Below are 21,645 nucleotides of genomic sequence, written 5' to 3'. Positions count from 1 at the left end.
CTTTTAAAAACTACTTGAATCATGTGCAGAACCACTGATTAATAAGAGTCTGGCAGAGCTGGAAGAAGCGACAACCAAAGCAGAAGACAACCAAGAGCAATTTGAGCATCGCAGGAGTAAAGAGAGGCCGTGGGAAGGCTGACAGAGTCCCGGCTCAGTTTTTATGACATGACTCTCACGGTTGTGGTAAGACAAAGATCACACTGTGCTATATCACACAATTTCCTTGAAAAAATTACCCCCAAACCCTCTAAAAATTTCAGTACTTCATTTGTTCTTTTTCCCTTCTAATAATTAAGCCATACTTGTGATTATAATCTAAGCTTTGTTGTCAGATAACCTGATTCCCACAAGTTGAACTTCTGTGTGTCAAGATCAAACCCTTTCCCCTACTCACTCTGAAATTCGGTTTCCCAAAGTGAGGGGAGTTTTCTGGTATCTCCTGCCTTCACTCTCACCCTCACCCCCATGTTCTCTCTACAGCTACCCTATGATGGAGCAACTAACTCTACATTTGGTTTCCAGATGAGGCCACCAAGCTAATGGGTGACTCAGCTGAGACCCACACTGAGACCTGTAAGGCCTGCTTCTCTCCCCATATGCCGCAGTTCCTTGTGGTTTCTATAACAGGGCCACATCGTGTGGCACCTAGGGTTACCCACAAAACTGGGGGGAAAGAAGAAACCATCTGCTTACAGCGTTTAAACCCGGTGCCTTAAATGCAGGTGCCAAGCAGCCTCCCACGGCCAAAGCAGAACTCCTGAGTTAACTGACTTGCCTGGCTTTTTCCCACCTCTCCTCGTTCTCATCTTGGCCCACCGACTGTAGGCTTTGCGATCTCAGGGAGGCGTCATTTACTTATTTGTTATGACGCAAAGATTTATTGTAAGTCAACTTTACAAGCCCATCATGTTGTCAAGAAGCAGCAATTTCCCTCTTTCAAGGCAGCCTCCGTGGCTCCGGCAATTGCACTGAGCAGGCACAATAAGGAGCCCTGGAAGAGTGGCATTGCCGATGGCAGCCCTTCCAGAGTGAGACAATAAAAATCACGTCTCGTTTGCCTTTCTCTTCCCACCCACTCACTTGTAAAGGGTAATGAATACATATTTAAAAGATTGCCTGAGCAAACACACAAACGTTTGTACGTAGAAACCCTGCGGTAAGCTGAGAAGTGAAGTTCGGCCTCCTGTGCTAAGCTGAGGCCGAGCTCCATGGCCTGTGAGTGTGTGTGGAAAGGAAGACAGCGAGGGCTTCTTAGCCTAGAGCTATGGGGAGAAGGAGGAAACTGGTGGTGCCCAGTTGGGGCAGCTCGCCTGCCTAAAGCCCCAGTTTCCTCTCACCCAAACGCATCGATGGGTACAACTATAATAGTTCCCAGGTTCCCTGAAGGTTCCCTGGCTGACTTGAGAACCATGTGTTATAAGTTCTCACACAAAGCAGTTTGGTCTCCTTCGGCTCTTTCCCTCCCCCCGCCACCCTGTTTTGGACAGGTGTCTACTGCAGTAGCAGAGACACAAAAACTACTGAAAGTGGAACAAATGAGACCTTATGGATGAAGCAATGTTTCAAGTCTGGTGGAATGATTTCTAGAGAACAGATAATTCTTACAAAATCATGATAGACCTATTTTAATTAGGTTATATATCAGTTAAAGTTATATGACAGTTAAGTTGCCAATTTCCTTCTAAAGATGCTGGAAAAAATTCCATTTGTTTCAAAGAATCAAATTATTCTAACTTACTAAATTTATAGAAATGGGATTTCTGCCCCAAATTCAATATACTATGAGAAAAAGCATTTTAATTAACTGATTAATATCTATTCAAATAAATAAATCCATTCATTTTATAAATAAAATTAAATATTTTTACTAGAATGCTACATTATTAAATTTAGAATGATAATATGGCTTTAAATAATAGTTTCAAACAAACTAAAACACAAATCAATTATAACTGATTGTAATTGGGGAAAATGTCAAAACACCATGCACTTATCTATTACTCCATTAATCTAATTATTTTTAAAAGAGGGATCCCAGTGGAAACCAAAAACCCACTGTTTGCAATAATAAGTCCTTCTATCTTGATCTGAGTAACTAGAGTACAAAAAGAGATCTGGAACTGTAAGTACAAGTATTTCTCTCCTCTCTGCCCTGGAAGGGGAAAGGGCCCCCCTGCTGGCCTTCTGGAGGTCTGAGGGCCTGCGTGACCAGCCAGGCTGAGAACCAGAGAGAGGGTTGTATATGGCTGCAGGATCAGACCGGGGTTCCTGACACAAGGCCTGTTCCTGGGATCTCCTGCCTTTTTTTTTCTCCTTTTGGTTAAGCAAGTTCACTTGCGTTTCTGTCACACACTTAAGAATCCCAGGTAATATCCTAGATACCTCCCACTGTTTAGTATACAGCACCTAGACAATAGGAGAAGCTGGGAGGCAAAATCTGAAAATCCCGAAGAATATGAGTTGACCTACAAAGCATGCTTAACCAGAGAGGGGCCAAGAATAAAGATAAGACTGTGGGAGGGTCGGGGGCAGGGAGATGTAGATCAGAGAGTACGAACTTCCAGTTATTAGACCAACAAATTCAGGAGAATCTAATTTGTGTTGTAGTTAATAATACTGTTTTATAGGCTCAAAAGTTGCTAAGAGTAGACCTTATATGTTCTCCCCACAAAAAAAGAAATGATAATTAAGTGATGTGATTTTTTTTCTTATGAATGCTACATTATTAAAGTTACAAAAGTATTAGCTAACTATAGCGGCAATCATTTGCAATATATAAGTGTGTCAAATCACCAGACTGCACACCTTACACTAACACAAAGTTATACGTCAATTACACAGGAGTGGGCAAAAGTAGGTGTACAGTTATTTATACAGAAAATAATACAGGACTTCCAGTCGAGATGACAGCATAGGTAAACATGGCTCGCCTCTATGCACAACCACATTAAAACTACAGCTACGTTATAGAGCAACCATCACTCAGAACTGCCAGAAATCAAGTTGAATGGAAGTCTGACAAATACAGAACTCAAGGAACCACATCCATCCACACTGGCAGGAGGGGCAAAGAGGTGGAATGGGCTGGTCCCACATCCATGTGTTGTGGATACAAATTTGGGAGGGATATCTTGGGAACAAGGAATCCCAGCCCCACACCAGACCTCCCAGCCCAGGGTACCAGTGACAGGAAGATAAGTTCCCATAACTTCTTGCTGCAAAAACCAAGGTGATTGAGTTGTTGGAAGAAATTTTGGAGTCCCAAGCAGTTCCCTTTAAAGAACCCACATACAGACTTATTCAGACTCACTCCCCTTGAGCTCCAGCAATGGGGTAGCAGCTTGAAAGGCACCAGGGGCATACAGGGAGGAAGTGAACAGTCTGGCATCAAGGTGAAAGATAGGTGACAGCTTTCTTCCAGACAGAAAGGTGGACAGAGGCCAATGTCCCTTTACTGAGCCCTCCACACCCAGAGCCACAGAGCCACAGAGCCAGAAGGGAGATGCCATATCTGAGACTCCATCAACTTAGCTAACACTGATTGTACCACCCTGGAGATCCCCTGAGACTCCATCCCACCCAAATGATGGACCCACCCAAACTGTTAACATGACTTTTCAATATGAATGGAAGGTCTTGGTTCATGTTTCCTAAATCCTATCAAACAAGCAACAGCAGGCATCAGTAAGCCCCCAGACCCCATACCTCTTGCTAAGTGATCCCAGGCCTGGCACTAGCAGCAGCCAGCTTAGATTCAAAGTTTGCTTTGCCTGGGGATCTCCAAGCCCAGCACAATCTGAGATTGCCATCTGAGATTCATAGCTCATGCAGGGTAGTGCCATGCAGGACACAGGTGGGGCCAACCTTGTCCTGCACCACCCAGGAAACCCCAGAGCCTGTACAATCAGTGGATAGCTACAGACCAGATCAGAGCACCACCACCCTGCCCCTGCATGGTTGAACCTCCAGGAGGGCAGAGGTTGGTGGTCAGTGGTCACAACTAGTCCTTGCAACTGACTGGCCTAGGTAAATCCCTCCCCTTGGTCTGTCAACAGCAATTAAGGTTCAATTACAAGAGGAGGATATACTCAGCACACACAAAGGGCGCACCTCGAGTACCCAGCTTGGGTGACATGGGAAGCTCTGTCACTGGACCCCATAGGCCATGTGCTGTATTAGGCCATGCTACCATAACAGGGAGTCACAGCAGCTCTACCTAATACTTAGAAACAAACACAGGGAGGCTGACAAAATGAGGAGACCAAGAAACATGGCCCAAATAAAAGAACAGATCAAAACTCTAGAAAAAGAGCTAAACAAAATGGAGATAAGCAATCTATCAGATGCAGAGTTCAAAACACCAGTTATAAGGACGCTCAAAAAACTTAGTGAGGACCTCAGCAACATAAAAAAGATCCAGTCAGAAATAAAGGATTCAATAATTTAAATAAAGAACAATTTATAGGGAAACAGCAGTAGAATGGATGAAGCCAAGAATCAAATCAATGATTTGGAACATAAGGGAAAAAAAGAACAACCAATCAGAAAAACAAGAAGAAAAAAGAAGAAAAAAAAACGAGGATAGTATAAGCAGCCTCTGGAACAATTTCAAGTATTCCAACATTCACATTATAAGGGTCCCAGAAGGAGAAGAGAAAGAGCAAAAAGAAACTGGAAACCTATTTGAAAAAATAATGAAAGAAAAATTCCCTAATTTGGTGAAGGAAATAGATATGCAAGTCCAGGAAGCACAGAGTCCCAAACAAGATGGATGCAAAGAGGCCCACTCCAAACACATCATAATTAAAATGCCAAAGGTTAAAGATAAGGAGAGAATCTTAAAAGCAGCAAAGGAAAAGCAATTAGTTACCTTCAGGGAAGTTCCCATAAGACCATCAGCTGATTTCTCAAAAGAAACTTTGCAGCCTAGAAAGGATTGCCAAGAAATATTCAAAGTCATGAAAAGCAGGAATCCACGGCCAAGATTGCTCTACCTGGCAAAGATACCATTTAGAATCAAAGGGCAGATAAAGAGCTTCCCAGACAAGAAAAAACTAAAGGAGTTCATCATCACTGAGCCATTATTATATGAAATGTTAAAGGGATTTTTTTTAAGAAAAAGAATATTAAAACTATGAACAATATAATGGCAATAAATACATTATCTACCAACAATTGAATCTAAAAAACAAACTAATCAAACAAGAAGAACAAAGTCAGGACCAGAGATATGAAGAATATTTTGATGGTTGCCAGATGGGAGGGGGTGTGGGGGAATGAGTGAAAAGGTGAGGGGTTAAGAAGTACAAATAGGGTCCTGGCGGGTGTGGCTCAGTGGATTGAGTGCTGGCCTGTGAACCAAAGGGTCTCTGGTTCTATTCCCAGTCAGGGGACATGCCTGGGTGGCAGGCCAAGTCCCAAGTAGGTGGTGCACAAGAGACAACCACACATTGATGTTTCTCTCCCTCTCTTTCTCCTTCCTTTCCCCTCTCTAAAATTAAATAAATAAAATAAAAAAGTTTGGCAAAAGAAAGAAGTAAAATAAAAAAGTTTGGCAAAGAAAAGAAGTACAAATAGGTAGTTACAGAAAAGCCATGGGGATGTAAAGGACAATACAGGAAATGGAGCAGCCAAAGAACTCATACACATGACCCATGGACATGAACAATGGTGGGGGGATTGCCTGAGGGAGTGGGGGATGCTGGGTGGAGACAGGTGGGGGGAAACACTTGAACAATTATAATTGATTATAGCATAATCAATAAGATATAATTTTAAAATAATACAACAAATATGAATATAAGAATAAACTGTGTTTCAGGTACTAATGCTGTACACCTACCTGTGCCTCATTCATGGGCCTCAAAATATTTGTTGGGAGAAATACCAAATCAGCAATGTAGCATTTTTTTTCTGGGAGACTGGATTTAGAAGAAGCAGCTACCAGGGACATGGCAACCAAGAGAGCCTGGTGATCTACTACTTTCTGGACCCAATCTCAAGTCTACTGATCCTTACCCACCTTACCCATGGATGATGGAGGGGTGGGGTAGTGGGCATCAGATTTTTAACATGCTCTCCAGTTAACTATGACACATCACCAGCTAGTATCTCTACATATTCCCAAGTTAGACCAAATACCTTAGTGTATTCCCAACTATATTAAAGTTCATGAAACTAATTTTAAGTGAGCCAAAAGTCAACTGAGGCACTTGAATCATTCTAAAATATTTTCAATTCTACTTCCCATAAAATTTAAAGTAACAATTATTTAAACTTAATAAAAATTTAAATAACATAAGATTTAATCTATCCCATCTTTATTCAGTAAAATGGCATGCTACAGTCTGACATTCAATAAAATGAAAAGAAGTCAGCAAGGAAAGCAAGGGGAAGCAAGCCAGAAGTCAAGTTTATGCCCAGAACTCACACCACTCAGCACTGCTCAAATACTAGAAAGAGGCCCTTAATTTGTCTCGGAACTTTCTAGCATCCCAACTGAAGAATTACAGAAATCATAGGCCTAGTCCACATATCCACAAGATAAACACACGTGGTGTCCTGGTGGTGAGAACTGAGAAAATTCTCTCCTATTAACCTTTATGATGTATGAAGAATTAGCTGGCATTCTCCTATCTACATCACATACACAGTACTGTTGCATCTCCATTGTCACGACATCTCACTGGCTTGGAACAGACAGCGCCAGTGCAGGCACATTCACACCCGTTTCTACACCAGTTTATAGTGTGCAGTCCACCACCAGAGCGACCAGCCACAGTGGGTATTCAGCATCTGAAATGTGGCCAGTCCAAACTGAGATATGCTGTGAAGACAAAATACACACCAGATTTTAAAGAATTACTACAAAAAAAAGTAAAATATCTCACTAAGTTTTCTACTGATCACACACTGAAATGTTAGCATGTTAAGTAAAACAGATAGTTAAAATTAATCTCACCTCTTCTTTTTACCTTTTTCAATGAGCTACTAAAAAAATTACTATTTGGCACACTATACCTCCAGGAACAGTGCTGGTCTGACAGCTATACTCCAGCTTAATTCAAGGATGAAATTTAGACTTAAATTTTAGACCTTAAAGCAATGGTTGGACTTCATACTTTTAAAGCAATTCTTGGTATTTTTAATAAATGAGTTTCTCATAAGAATTTGACAAGAGAAAGTTCAAGATACTGTACATTAAGAGAAATCTGACCTTGAATATATGACACTGGGAAGGGTCTTTGAACATGAAGGAAACAGACCAGAACATGGGCTTACACAAAAGGCCACTCTTCTCCTGCATGGAGGCTGGTGGAGAGATCATTTCTGGGCAAGGTCTTCCTCAGAAAACAATTCTGGGCCTTGTCTATGTATGGCTATATGAGAGTGATGGACCCCAAAGCTCTCAGGGAAGAACATGGGCCCAATACACATAGCCTGGTTTATTTTCAAAACAGGGCTATTAATGGGCCACTGTCCAATGAGACAGTCCTATGATTTCAGCAGATCAATTCCAGGGATGGGAATATAAAACCAACCCAAACTAAGCCCATTTCACAAAACCTAATAAGAATCCATGCTGAAATTATGGCTCCCAATAAAAAGCAGCTTATTTTCTGGTAAACTTGCTCTTAATGGTAATTGGCTTGTCCTAAGTAATATGTTTAGGGAACTCAGCAACACTTTATACGCATTCATTCCACCCACAGAAACCATGTAAGCACATTAATCCACTCAGAGAGGACGAGGTAGGCTCCACTCCTCTTTAAGAAAACAGACTTTTATGATTGAAAGAACCTAATCACTAAGGGTTTGGGGTTCCCTGCAAGAAAGTAGTCCCGACTCTACATTTTAAAAATGTAGGCTCTCTGACTACGTCGACGTTACAGTCTGTCAGACAATTAATTATTCCTAAAGAAGTCTTTGAAAGCATGTAGCCAACTACATTAGTTCTAAGTACACGTACTCGAGCTCCAAGTAAAAAATAAACACTCCCAAAGTGCTGCAATACCAGCCAAGCCCAAACCCAGGGCGGGTGTGCAGTGGAACACAAGCTTTAGAGGGTTCACATCAAACAAAGATTTAAGAAGAAATTCTAAGTAGGATCTGCATAGATGATGACAAAAAGAAAAATTCTGACTGACAATTTCTGATTATTAATGGCATTCGTTGATTTTAAATGTCCCTTTAAATATCAGATGCATTAATTTTCAGGGATGGCTTATATTCAGTTACTTTAATGGAGTTCTACTTTTCCATAAATTATGTTATGGAAAAAAGTCGTGTTTAAATCAGGAAGCTCAAGCCAACCAGGGTGGACTCTGCCAGTTAGCACGCGTCCAAAGCTCATTAGCCCCACCTAATGACAGCACACCCAGATCGCTGGAGTGGTTTTGGTATAAGGAATAAATAACTTAGCAAGTGGAAACTTCAAAAAAAAGCCTGATATGGAGCTTCATGAAAAGCTCCATATAAAAGATTATCTTGCATTTAGAAAGCATGAAACCAAGGTAAAATTTGCCAACTTAATTTTACCACAAAAAAATAAGTTAAGGGAATAAGAAAAAGAAATAATTTTAGAGCTTTTTCCAATTATAAAAGCAACACATGCCCACCATAAAATTTCAAAAATAATGAGAAAAGGTAAAGAAGATAAATATCATACATAATGCCATCACCCAGAGATGCCAGCCCACTGCATTTTGGCCTATAAATACACGCGTAGCTATTTAGATGTACAGATGACATCATACCACAGGGTACAAACTGTTTTGTAACCTGCTCTTTTTCACATAAAACATAATGTAGGCATTTATATTAATAAACATAGCATTATATCATCCTTTTAAACAGTCAGGTGACATTCTATTTATGATGTACCATAATTTAGTTAAACTCCCTCAAAATGGTCATTTAGATTATTGCTATAAACCATATCATAAACACATACTCACAAATTCATTATTGCCCTTGCCTGATTGATTCCTTAGAAGTGAAATTGCTGGATCGTAAGGTGTTAGAGAGTGTTACCACAATACCTTTTAGGAAGGACGTTCGATAAACATTCCCCACACCTTCAGTGCAGGGGAGATGGCTATTTCCTTCCAGATGCCTTCACCACCACTGAACGCTATCAACCTTAGTGGGCAGTTTAGTGGGTAAGAGAATGGGTCCTAAAACTAGAATTCTACAGCTAGTTTCAAATCCCAGCTCTGCCACGGACTAGCTCTATGACCATTGGAAAGTTACTCAACATTACTGCAGACTTTTGTATAACAGAGATTACAGCTTTATACCTGCTTCAAATGGTTATTTTTAATGATTAAATGAATTACAATGACCCTGATATGCAGTAAGTACTCAATAAATATTTTCTCTTATTATATTAGATAATGCCATCTGAAAGGTAAAAACAAATCTTGGTTATTGTTTAATTTGCATTTTTTAATCTTATTGGGATTATACATAGGCCCTTTTATTTAATTTTACTAATATTTTCATTCCTTGGCCTATTTTTTTAAGTAGTCAAGCATATCTTTTAAAAAAAATGGTTATCTCTCTATCTTCCAGATTTATTTTCAGAGGATAATTGCATTGGTTAGAATTACTAAAACAAAGTTAAATAATATTAGTGGTCATAAATATCCTTATCTCATTCATGACTCTGTAGTAATAAAAACATTTTTAAAGGGTTTGAAAATTCAAAATTATAAAATGTGATGTTATAGACAACTGTTTCTACACATTTTTCTTACTAAGTATTCTGGAAATACAAATTCTATGTTGTTTCTAAATTTTGGCATTTTGGGGGGAAAAAAGTCATCTTCGATATTTTAAATTAAAATAATAATTAACTAAACTTCACTAACTAAATTTGCATACACCTTAAAGAAAGACCATAGTAATATTTAACACTGGAAACATGAAGCATAGAATAAAAATTAGTGTACTACTCAAATTAATTTGTAAAAGAATTAGTGTACTACTCAAATGAATTAGCAAAAGAAATTCAAAAGACAATTATGTTGTTTCTCCAATGAACTAAAGTCAATTATTTTTAAAGAGCATAAATAACAGAAAAATTTTAAACTACCATTTGCCATCAACTATATCTAGCCCTTTAATTTTAAACAGCTGCATTTTAATTTAGCATTTTTTACTCTGTGTTTTCATCCTACAACAGCATATAAATTTTGAAAGAAAGACTCAAATTCTCACAAGTCACACTCCCAAACTCCCACACTCTGAAAAGGAGCCTGAATAATTTCTAGGTATAAAAGCCTTCAGTACAAATTAAGCCCCTAATTGCTAACCCACAAAATGAGGGATATCCTACTCACAGAACAGGTTAGCTTCTTTTTTTCCAGTTAAACCACAGAAAGGACACTATACTAAAACTCTTACACTGAATCACATATTCTGGAGGATCTTGTCCAACTCTTAACAAAATACATAAGATTGTTTGCTGATGGCCTGGAGCCTACAAACCTAGAGGCAAAATTATAAAGCAGAATATTAACATACTCACTAAGGACTTAAAATGTGCCAGATCCTATGCTATGAGCTTGTGCAATATACATTATCTTCCAACACCAATTGACTTCACCCCAACAGGGAAAACATCGCCGCCCCACTGGCCGCACATTGCCTTTGCTCCACAGAGTCTTCCAAAAGTGCCCTATAAACAGACTGTACGTGGTTCCTTGGAGTCGTGGCTGTGCGGCTGCTCTCTGAAGACAGATGGGGCAAATTTCAGGGCCACAGGCACTGCAGACGTAGTTTGAGCTTTGCTGGTGAGAGACTGATGACTGGAGACCATGGCAATCAGCAAATAAGGGTAATCTTATCCCAGAGTACAGGACAAGGTAAAATGACACTTACGTATGACCAGATGGCCCCCCAGGGCACTTTCCTGGAATAAGAGTGAGCATGGCTAAGAAATTCTGGATTTAATTATCTACAGAATGTAAAATAAGGGAAGTTATCAGACAAAAGACACTAATTTAAACAAAACTACCCAACAGAGCAGTCATAGTGCTTTTCAACAAAAGATGCTTCAAATTTAAACAACCTAATGTTCTTTATTCCTTAATGCACCAACTCATCCACCACATGTATGGACTGTTCATTTGGAAGAGCCAAGAGATCCCTGTATATTAAGTTTACTGGTTCAGATGCATCTATCTATTCCTGATATTCAAATCCCTTCGATAAGCTCTAAGCAGAGAAGAGGTACCCAAATTAAGCCTGAGAAGTGGAAATCATCTGGAAAAGCATCAGCAGAGCCTAATGAAGGGATACAGCTGCTGACACATTGGGTGAAACACTACATACATCCGTCTCTACTCTGATTTCACAAAGCTTTGATCAAGCCTAGTTCCAAGGATTTGCCATTTTTCATTTCAGCACAGAATTTTAGAATAAAGGGGCTCTGAGAGAGAATCTCCCCTAATTCTTTCATTTTTGAATAACAACACCAATGGACTTTCTGAGAGCCACATGACTTCTGCTTCAAGGTCGCACAGTTTGGAATTAACAGACCTGGAATTGGGAGCCAGGTTTCTCATCCACACTCCTCACTACACCAGACTGGCACCTGGCAACTATGTTCCACTTGAGGTCAGTCTGCAGAGTTTGCTCAACACATTAGCATATGAACAATCTTTTCAGAGCCTTTCTTTTTAAAATACTATACTTTTTAAGAACATGTGAGCTTCTCAGATAATCTACCCACAGAATAATACTTTCTACAAATGGAGTCAAAGAATCCACATATAACAGAAATTGACTTTCAGTATTGTCCTACTCCAGACTTCTATTAACTGTCATCTTACCTAAGTCACTAAGCCACACTGGTCCTCAATTTTCGTACCTATAGAGATGAAAGCATAGGGCTATATAACCTCCGAGACATGCTCCAGCTCTACAAATCTGTAAGTCTGTGATTCATTTACATATCAGAATAATTATGCTTCCTCCCTCTGTCGTCCTTTCCCTCACAACAAACTTTTAAAAACTCACTACTACCACCACACCTGAAAAAGCCCCAAGTACAGAAGCAGTCTATACTTACAAGACATGCCAAAATATGGCAATGCTCATCAATATGGTATTCGATCCATAGAACCAAAAAGGAGAGTACCCACAATTCCCTAAAGCAACCATGGTCTAGTGTGCTGGGAACTGTTTCCCTCTCCTGTGCCCTCTACCACTTTTATATTCTTTCCTGACTTCCCCAAACTCTGACAGTGAAAGGTCAGAGTTTATGCTGGGAGTACCTGGCTTTACCTGTTACACCCCAAGCCTCTCCCAGCAGATGAAGGTCAGTGACATGGCAATCTTCTAGGTACTAACTGAAGAAAACAATACAAGGCTCCATAATGTGCCAGAGCAAAAACTATGAAAACAGAAGATGAAAATAAAAATGTAAACACACTGACCTGATAACCATATGTCCAGTCTACTACATACTAGGTGTTCTAAAATAAATTATGCATTTATTTTGTGCACAGGATCATGTGAGGCACTGAAGAATATATAGCAATAGGAAAAGGACTTAGTTTATGTTCTCTAGAATCTTACAGTCCAGTGGGAAGACATAAAAAAAAAAAACAAGCACAGAACTATAAAAATTAAATGTAAAATTCTACACATAAGTAATAGAGAAATTATTGCTGATTGGAAATGACATGCAAAATAAATTGGCCCCCCAAAAAGAATAGAATTAGGGAGAGCAGACTTTTTCATTGACTTGGATTCTATTCAACCCACCTTATTTATCTTCAGTGAAAATTCTATTACAGGATTCAAGATTACAATGTCATGTCTGGACCCATGGGGAGTGCTTTCTTGATGGCCAGTTCCCGGTTACGCTTTAATCAGGTTTAAGCAAAATGGAATCTCGAAACAATATAATCACTTCTCAGAAATATAACCAAAACAGGTTTCTTTTTTATTAATAGGCCTTATTTTGAGGCCATTTATTTATAAGCAGTTTTGAATTTTTAGTAAATGATAACTTTGTAACTCTATCTAGCAATCCCTTACCACCAAGACCACACACACACACACAAAAAAAAAGACACTGAAAAAAATGAAATGATCTTTTGTCATGCATCACTGAGTATTACTGGACATAAATCAGGTCAAAACAACTGTGTTCTTTTATCTCAATATCATTAGAAATGTATAATCTAAGGAGGCTCAGTGGTGAGCCAGAGGAAAGACTAGAAAATAAAAGGGAAAGCCTTAAGGGTGTGGCCTGAAGGCTGAGACAAGTGGGAAGCACGGCCCCTCTCACCTGTTCATTGTCCCCTGCTCCAGGAAGACCTCCAATCAAGAGAGAGATGCCTCTGGACCGCTCACCAGCAGTGAAAGAAATGGCCAATTCTGCAATTGCCCCGTGGTGCTAATGCTGGGGCTTTCAGTCCTGATAGAAGTTTAACTTAGAAGTTCTGTAGTCGCTATCAGCAGGTAGTCACAGGTATATGTAATGACCTAATTCTGTCTTCCCTAGTGATCACATCGCCAGTGACAGCACCAAAGGCCCCGTGGGTGGAGAAAGGGCGTCTCACCTCTTCCAGGAGATTCGAGCAAAAGAAAAGCTACAGTAATTATATTAACAGGCATTGGTCCTAGTGATCGTAATCATTAGCATGGGTTACTGAGCTTGAGATGCATGAGAGAGAGAGAGAGAGAGAAAGAAATATGCCTGGAATGTTTGGGAATAAATTGAAAGCAGATTCATCATGCAAATCAAGATATATACCAACACTACCACTCAACCCTGCAAAAAAAAAAAGTATTTTAAAATTTTCATTGTAACTGCAAAGTGGGAATTTTAATAGAAATGAAAATTCAAACCATGGAGCTGGGCTTCTTTAAATACTAATAGAGACTGGCATCAGTTTTATTATGACTATAGCAGTAGTGATTGCAGAGAGAGATAGCTGATATCATCATTTAAAACTTGCATTTATAATTCCTACTTTATATTATAATGTGAGGCCCTTTCCAAGGTGATTTAACTTAACTACCTGTTCTCTTTGTTCTTTGAATTCTATTAGACAAAAGGGTTGTTGGCCGCAGCCCTCCTCTCCAGGAGACCGTCCACGTTTTACACAGCTACAGCCAGGCGGCGGCGCTGTCTGGGGACTCTGACCCTTAACGCCCACAGTGACAACTGACTCATCAGCACCATTCATTATCTGAACTTTATTGCGACACAAGAAGTAAAATCAAATTGTGCTACAAGCTTCATAGGAAAACACTGAGAGTAAGTACTATTTTAAGCTACTTTCCCATCCTCCACCTATGAGGAGTTAAGTCCTTTTATTTTACCAATACTTCTGAAGAGAGATACATTAAAATTGCCACCCACTGTTTGCCTCTGATTTCATTTTGGATCTTCCAACAGTTCAATTAAAAAAATGGCACCTAAAAAAGATGATGATGCCACTTCATCACCAGCTGTTATGGCCTCATCTTAGCTCTCATTTTAGGGCCTTCAAGTACCCCCTGGAATTCCCACCTGACAAACTGCATACTTCATATGGGAGGGAAAAAATCCAGTGTGGATCCAGGGCCAAATGGTATGGCTGGGAGTTAGAATCACAGCCTAAGTATCATCATTGTTTTTGTTGTGTCGTGTTGTATTGTGTGTTGTTGTGTTGTGTTCTCTTTTACTAATCACGAAGGCTGCACTAAAACGAAAACAGACCCTATTTCCTTCCACAATATCACATGACAGGTTTTTGATGACTGAACTCAGATATTCAGTCCTCTTTCCATTAAGAAACTATCAAGAAAAGGAACATTTCAAAGGAAAACTGGAAGGGTAATTTCCAGGATTTTACAAACCAGAGGCAGACACGGCCTGTACTTATCTCGATGGCTATGCGCAAACCCACAAGAATTCAGGGAGGGCAAAAGGCTACTGCCTTGACAATTTCTCATGCACGTGTTAGGGGAGAGGATGATAAACCTCCCAAGCAGGTAAGATAACATGTCTATAAAACATTTGCTTATAGTCCTAGCACCCTCCTGGACACGTGGTTCTGTATGCACCTTGGTGGAGGAGGAAGGACCCCGCACGGCTTTAAGAGAATGTATTTTGTTCCTTACTAACAAATTGAAGTATTTGGCAGTAATTTTTAAGCATATGGATTGAAATATTCTGGGAAATGTTATGAGGATGATTTTCCATTGCTTTTTAGAATTTCAAGATATAAAATAAGACTTTGGCTAATGTAATCTTCTTCCAAATTCAGCTGTGTTTATTAAAGGCAACAGGCTTTAACTTTCTTATCTAGATTATCTATGAAGCAGTAGTTAGCTTTAATTAGGAATTTGAATTCAAATAATCTAGGAGAAAATGCTGGATTCAGTGACTTTACTCTTCCAAGACAAGAATAATAGATTTTAAAATATCCATGTGCCTAGGACAATATGGGCCCAACCTACACAGTGATTTTTAGGATGCTCTATATTCACCATTTCTTCGACTGCTTTTATACCTAATTTTACCTTAAAGAACCTGCCCTGTCTTTTACTTTGTCCATGACAAAGATTAATAATACGCTTTGTCTAGAAAGACCTAAGTTTACATTAAGCTCAAACTCATGTTTCCTAATTGCGCCAGGCAAACCTTTGGCCATTCTGGTTGACCATTGATCCAAAAGGACGTTAAATAAAAATGAAGCTTTCCAGTTTCTTGGTTTACACTACTTTAGCCTCATGTAATTCCACTGAATATACAAAGGAATTATTCTTCTATCTTTGGCTCTTTCCTTAAATCAATCATCTGGTCAATATTTATTGAATATCTGCTATACCCATAGTCCTTCAAAGTATTGCTTTCATAGGTTGTCCAAATAAATGGCTTATAAGTCTTTGCCCTAATCCAATCCTATAGCCTCTTAATTCCTCTCTAATTTAGAAGCCTGGAAAAATATACATTTTTTAAAGATTTTATTTATTTATTTTTAGAGAGAGAAGGGAGGGAGAAAGAGAGAAACATCAATGTGCGGTTGCTGGGGACCATGGCCTGCAACCCAGGCATGTGCCCTGACTGGGAATCGAACCTGCAATGCTTTGGTTCGCAACCCGAGCTCAATCCACTGACCTTCGCCAGCCAGGGCTGGAAAAATATTTTTTTAGAAACTAGAAAATTAGTCTAAAGGCTGAGAATTCTCTTCACCACACCCACCTACTAGAAGAATCCAATGATTAAGGACCAATGCATCACCCCCAGCGAGGGAAATCACGTTATTCAAACCTGTTACTCAATCGCTGGGATCAGGATATGGAGTCAGGAGTGGAGGATCCCTGAAGCAGTGTGCTGGGGCCAGCGCTCTCCCACTGGCCCGGGGCAACTGTGCTCATCCCTTCGAAAGCTTCAGAGACCTCAAATTAGCACCTTCAGATAGGCCATAAGAGAAGTATTTACACTTTCTTCCAAATTTCTCCTCTTCAAAAAGTTATCCAAATCTATTCTGTTTCTGGGTTCAGATGATAAGCGTTTAGTTAGCAAGATTATCTTTTACAGTAAGAAACCAGAACCTGTGAGAACCAAAAATTATAAGATCCTCGGACCTCAGGAAACTTCCAAAGCATCCGCAGGGACAAGACATAGGCAATGCAGTAAAGGGCAGGTGCAGAAAACACTTCTGAAGTTGGCAGGAGGAAAGGACACCAGGTATCGGTCATTTGAAGCTGTCCAGAAGACCTCAGAGAAGAAAGCGAAGTGGGATTTGAAGCAGATCTCAATTGATGGTTATGATCTGGGTCCGCTGGTATAAGTGGAAACAGCCATCCCTGGTGGGATTACTGAACAGGCAGAGGAAGAGAAGTACAAAATAAAGTGAGTTGGAAATGGACTTCAAGCCTGCAGGGGGTGCCTAGAAAGCTAGGCAAGAGGGAGCTACTGAAGCTCTAAGGAGGGCAATAAAAGAGTCTTTAGGAATATTGGTTCCAACAGAGCTCAACCCCTCCTTTTCCTGATCTTTAGGTAAACATCAGGTTGTCTTTCTGACAACCCCAAACTCCCTGGTTTGCAGGCTCATTAGACTAGAACTTGCACTAGTACCAGCAGAGTGACCAACCCTGAGCCTCCTGCTGGGACATAACGAGTAAACAGCAGCTTCATCTCATAAAGGTCACGTTAGAGGTTCCCCCAAAACGTTATAAAATAAATTACAGCCTACACTTCAGCAAGTTGTAAAATATTGGAATTTAAGTAAAGGTGATCCTCATCTTCAACATTTAAAAAAAATATGCATAAGTATTCTTAAATCATTTGCTGGGAACCCCAAATGTCTTTTCCCATAGCAATCACTTCCTCCTTACCTTTGCACCTTATAAATACTTCCACCACTACTACAGTTCTTAGTACTAACCTCTTCGTACTAATTTCTGTAAACTCTGGAATCAAACTGTTTGGAATGCAATTGGGCAGGCCGGGGTGGGGGGTGCAGACAGAGGGAGGAGTGGCTGCTATTTCTTGAGAACTTTTCCTAGACCTTGCTGCAGTTCCCATTAAATCTGCACAGTAATCCTGTACGGATAGGGAGACACTGTGGCTCAGTTAAATATTTGTACTATTGCACTTCCCATGCTTGTAACTTTCATCTCAATGTCTGCCTCTCCTCCTAGGCTCTGTGGGCCCCAGGTGCAGGAAATGGCTACGTTAGGTATTTAATTTATATAACCCCAGTGGGTTGTATGTCCACAACTTAAAAAAATAAAATGGTTGAACAGAAACAATGTCAGAAATGATAATTAACTTTCCAGGTTAAACTTGAAAGGTTAAAATAATAATACCGGGTCTTGGCACTATAAATCATCGTAATACAGAAACAAGAAAAGGGGAAATGTTCTCATTTCTGAGAAAAATCCGCAATCCTCCTTCATCCTACCTCCTCTTTCTTCTTCTTACTAAGTGAACTTCATGCTTCTCTAGACTCTCCCTTCCAGGCCCCTCCAATCCAGGCTTGCCTGCTTCCTGAGTGATCCATGTTACAAAATCACCTCCTCTTGCTAAAAACTGCCATTTCTTTATAAAAGAGCAGATAGCAACAGAATCTAATAATCAACAACATACAAAATACAAGTAACCCCTTCATGCTCTTAGTTGTTTCTTAGTTGTTTAAAAAAAGAGTGTTTAGATTAGTTAAATAAACTAAAATGAACCTCTCATTGGTAGAACCTCAAGGTGTTACAGTACAGGTACAGCACCATCAATACCCAAAACTTCTCAAACTTCTCTTGTGAAAACACAGCCCCTGATTGAGTAGATCTGGGGCGGAGCCGAGACTTTGACTTTCTAACAAACTGACAAGAAGTGCCTGTCTGTCGACCCCACATCAAGTAGCACTGCTGGAAGTCACTTCATCTACTGCTGCTTGTTAATACCTCCCTTCTGCACTACAGATTTGCTAAATGTATGAGGGTGCAAAGTCTTTCTCCAAAATAACTCGAGGGCAGGCAGATCCGTGCCGCTGGAAACCGAACTGGGAGAGGAAGGACACGAAGGGCAAGTGACGCGCACGTATCAACACACACAGTCTGAGCCATGCCTGCAGGTGCTCAGGAGAGAACTACAGAAAATCCAGTGTTGCTTTTTTCCTACATGTATCTGCCTCGTGTTCCTAGAGGCTGCCTTTAGGTTGCAAAGTGACTTTTAGCAAGCTAACAACAGCTCACTTACAATGTAATCCTACCTTATAGGAGAAGCAAAGACATTTTTTCAAGGGAAGGGGTGTGATATCCATATCATTTCAGGGCCAGATGTGAGAAGAAAAACAAAGACTGGTTTATTTTCTATTAAGGTCTCTGAATCACTGTGTGCATGTAAATCTGTGAGACCAACAGAAAATTTTTAAGAAGAAAAACATTGAAAACTGAGCACAATAGAGGGGTGTGCAAAAGTAGGTTTACAGTTGTGAGTATGCAAATAGTTTATTTTTGTATTATTTATTAATATTTCATTTATTTGCCTTGCAGCTATAAGCCTACTTTTGCCAATCCCTGTATATGAGGAAACACCTTATAAGAAATGAAACCTAAATAGCACATAAACATATTATGAAAGGATAAATTAAAGCCACCATGGGATATTACTTCACATCCACCAAACTGGCAAAAATTAAGTAGTCTGACATTAGCACGTGTTAATGAGGAGGGGCCAGCGGGACTCATACCACACAGGAGGGGAGTTTCTTGTAAACATGAAGAGGTACACACCCCACAATTCAGCAACGCCAGTCCTATGTACATCTTAGGAAAATCTTAACAAATTTTCACTTTTAAAATCCCTCCAAAATTATTTGTAATAGAAAAAAAATTTAAGATATAAGTTAAATGTCACTTAAACTGTGCCATTTTCAAACTTCACAATATATAGCCATGAGAATGAGGTAGAGTTGCCCATAAACAACACGTGCCTGGGGAGAGGAGAGTTGCAGACAAACACATACTGTACATTGCATGCAAGTTTTTCATAAAATTTAAAAAATGTAAAACACAGTACATTGTTTCAGAGCCAAACATAGGTCTGTACTTGCATGGGATGAGAAAAAAGCAAATTCAGATGAGAGGATCCCTCTGCAGGAGGAAGGTAATGTTCTATTTTGTACACATTTCCTATGTCTTAAATGTGCCATGATAAAATTTTCAGACCTTATCTTGGTGAATTGGTAACCACATTCCCTTAATAGAGAACTCATAGCAATTAATTGTGACCAGAAGTTTTACTCAGGTTACATTCATTATGAGGTTTATTAAAAACTTCACCCTTCAAAAACATACAATGGGGATTGGTAGTACTTAAAAACTTTAAAAGAATTATTGGGTACACTGAATAATCTTTTGCTTTCTAAATCAATGGTCTCTGAAGTGAAGTGCATTGGGCTCAAGAAGAAAATATTAGAATTTTTTCATAAAATCCTTTTGATTGCTAGAGTTTTTCTGCTATATAATATATATAATTGACACAAGTATGAATTATTTATATTAATTTATATAACATAATTGATAATACATTCTCTCACAGAGGGGAGTGTACCTCATTTATAAATAAATGTGTACTGGTGGGTGCAATATCAGAAAAGTCTAGGAACCACTGTTCAAGAAAACCACTAAATGATTTTAATAACCACCCATCCAAGTCACCTGTATCCAAACCCTGGGGGTTAAAAACAGAAGTTTTAGAGGAGGACTGGATTTTCAAGAAAGTACTTATAAGTGAAAATAATCTTGAACCAGATAATTAAAACCTAGTCTGAGAACAGACTGTCTCTCAACTTTCTACAGATCAAATTTTTATCATGCTTCAAGGTAAAGGCTGATAAGAATGCCAACCAGTGCAGCACTAGGTTAGGAAGTATTAGCATTAAATGTTTTGTTTAAGAAGACGGGAAAAGAAAAATAAAGAAAAGGAACTATTCAGACAACCAATGCGGGATCAGAATATAGTCTAGGAAGCTGAGCACCACTCTGCAACACAAGAGCTAAATTAACATTCTCCAACTGCTTCCAGTTATTGATAGTCATTTTGGAACTGGCAGGATATATTTAGAAAACGGCACATCTCCAGAAAATGTGGGTGAGGGTGTGGGATTTTGCCTATTACAGTGCAGCTAGAATCTTTCCAGAATCAACTCCATGAGTCAAAAAAAGAAAATCTGTGGCAAAAACTCTTTAGATTAGAAATAAACTACATAAAATCGAGTAGTATCATCATATTATAAATAACTATTCAAAGAAGCTGCATTTCAAAATAAAATCCTTGGCATTTAAACTAGTGATCTTGATTACTACTGAGTGCATCATAATGAAAAGAGTATAGTTTTATTAAATGTATCATAAAAACTAAATATACCTTTTAGTGAAAACGAGATGACTATTTACCCACATGTATCATTTATTAACGTAACGGTGAGCAGACAATGTAAGAAAGTGCACATCAGCCTGCTACTACACAAGCTTGCATTTGGGCAGAAGCAGACACAGCAGTGGGTGGCTACTACAAATACCATTAGTCATAAATTGAGGGAAATTAATATATTTCTAAGAGAGTGTGCATTTTACTCTAATAGTAATATTCTTGTACCAGACAAAAGAAAGCTTTCTCAAAGAATCCTTCACAAACATTCCTTTGGATACTAGCTCAGAAAAATATCATGAAACATCTTTAGTAGCACCAGTCCATTCAGACATCTATTTTGTGACTTACTGTAAGGGAGCTACACATCTCTGCAAAAGGTGCAAAGCTTCGATAGAAAGCTACCTGCCATTTCATGTCTGATAATGGAAAGATTTATCAAACAATTTGCACCATGCTTCCACTGGTGACTACTTGTTTAAGATTAATTCCTACAAGGTACATTATGGGATGGAATAGGTCATCCCAGGATGCACACATTTTTGATGAAAACATTTACTAAAATTACTAATTTCTTCCCTCAAGTGCATGAGGCAAAGCAAATGAATCTCTCTAACAGCCACAGTCTCAAAGCACAGGACCACTTATTAGGATGTGGTCAATACAGAAAGCACAGTATGCATGATATGTATCATGCTCCCACCCATAGACTCACCCCTTTGGATGTAGGGAGAAGGCACTTGGCACAGATGGGTCTC

At 39.3% G+C, this 21,645-nt stretch overlaps 1 protein-coding gene across 3 annotated transcripts in view; it reads right to left on the bottom strand.

Moving 5' to 3' along the window:
* Positions 1 to 21,645, bottom strand: part of HECW2 (HECT, C2 and WW domain containing E3 ubiquitin protein ligase 2) — a 348,558-nt gene that overhangs the window by 226,769 nt on the left and 100,144 nt on the right. The window contains exon 1 of one of the 3 annotated variants that reach the window (XM_045844520.1): positions 21,603 to 21,623. The exons of the other annotated variants lie outside the window; for them this stretch is intronic. The gene's annotated coding sequence lies outside the window, so the exon portion shown is untranslated. Of the gene's footprint in view, positions 1 to 21,602; positions 21,624 to 21,645 lie in introns of those variants that run through there. 3 annotated transcript variants of the gene reach the window in all.

Source organism: Phyllostomus hastatus, unplaced genomic scaffold, assembly GCF_019186645.2.
Source record: "Phyllostomus hastatus isolate PE091 unplaced genomic scaffold, TTU_PhHast_1.1 phas_contig_1, whole genome shotgun sequence".
Taxonomy (NCBI): Eukaryota; Metazoa; Chordata; class Mammalia; order Chiroptera; family Phyllostomidae; genus Phyllostomus; species Phyllostomus hastatus.
This window is presented reverse-complemented; position numbering and strand designations above follow the sequence as displayed.